Below are 1,002 nucleotides of genomic sequence, written 5' to 3'. Positions count from 1 at the left end.
CTTCTAAACTCTAGCCAATATAAGCCTAATCGACCCAATTTCTCCTCATACGTCATTCCTGCCATCCCAGGTATCAGTCTGGTGAATCTTCGCTACACTCTCTCCATGGCAAGAACATCCTTCCTCAGATAAGGTGACCAAAACTGCACACAATACTCAAGGTGTGGTCTCACCAAGGCCCTGTACAACTGCAGCAAGACATCCTTGCTCCTGTACTCGAATCATCTCGCTATGAAGGCCAACATACCATTTGCCTTCTTAACCGCCTGCTGCACCTGCATGCTTACCTTCAGCGACTGGTGCATAAGGACACCCAGGTCTCATTGCACTTCCCCTTTTCCCAATCTATTGCCATTCAGATAATAATCTGTCCTCCTGTTTTTGCCACCAAAGTGGATAACCTCGTATTTATCCATATTATACTGCATTTGCCATGCATCTGCCCAATCACCCAACCTGTCCAAATCATACTGGAGTTTCTCTGCCTCCTCCTCACAGCACACATGCTCACCCAGCTTTGTGTCGTCTGCAAATTTGGAGATATTGCATCTAGTTCCCTCATCTAGATCATTTATATATATTGTGAATAGCTGGGGTCCTAGCACCGATCCCTGCGGTACCCCACTAGTCACTGCCTGCCACTCGGAAAAAGACCCGTTTATTCCAACTCTTTGCTTCCTGTCTGCCAACCAGTTCTCTATCCAAAACAGTACCTTACCCCCAATCCCATGTGCTTTAACTTTGCACGCTAATCTCTTATGCGGGACCTTATCGAAAGCCTTCTGAAAGTCCAAATACACCACATCCACTGGTTCTCCCTTATCTATTCTACCAGTTACATCCTCAAAAAATTCCAGTAGATTAGTGAAGCATGATTTACCTTCTGTTGACTTTGTCCGATCCTGTCACTGTTTTCCAAGTGCTCTGCTATTACATCTTTTATAATGGACTCTAGCATTTTCCCCACTACCGATGTGAGACTTACTGGTCTATAATTCCCCA

This window comes from Somniosus microcephalus, chromosome 32 (genome assembly GCF_052327205.1).
Source record: "Somniosus microcephalus isolate GS21.2 chromosome 32, FLI_Smic_1.0, whole genome shotgun sequence".
NCBI classification, from domain to species: domain Eukaryota; kingdom Metazoa; phylum Chordata; class Chondrichthyes; order Squaliformes; family Somniosidae; genus Somniosus; species Somniosus microcephalus.
Note: the sequence above shows the minus strand (reverse complement) of the source record.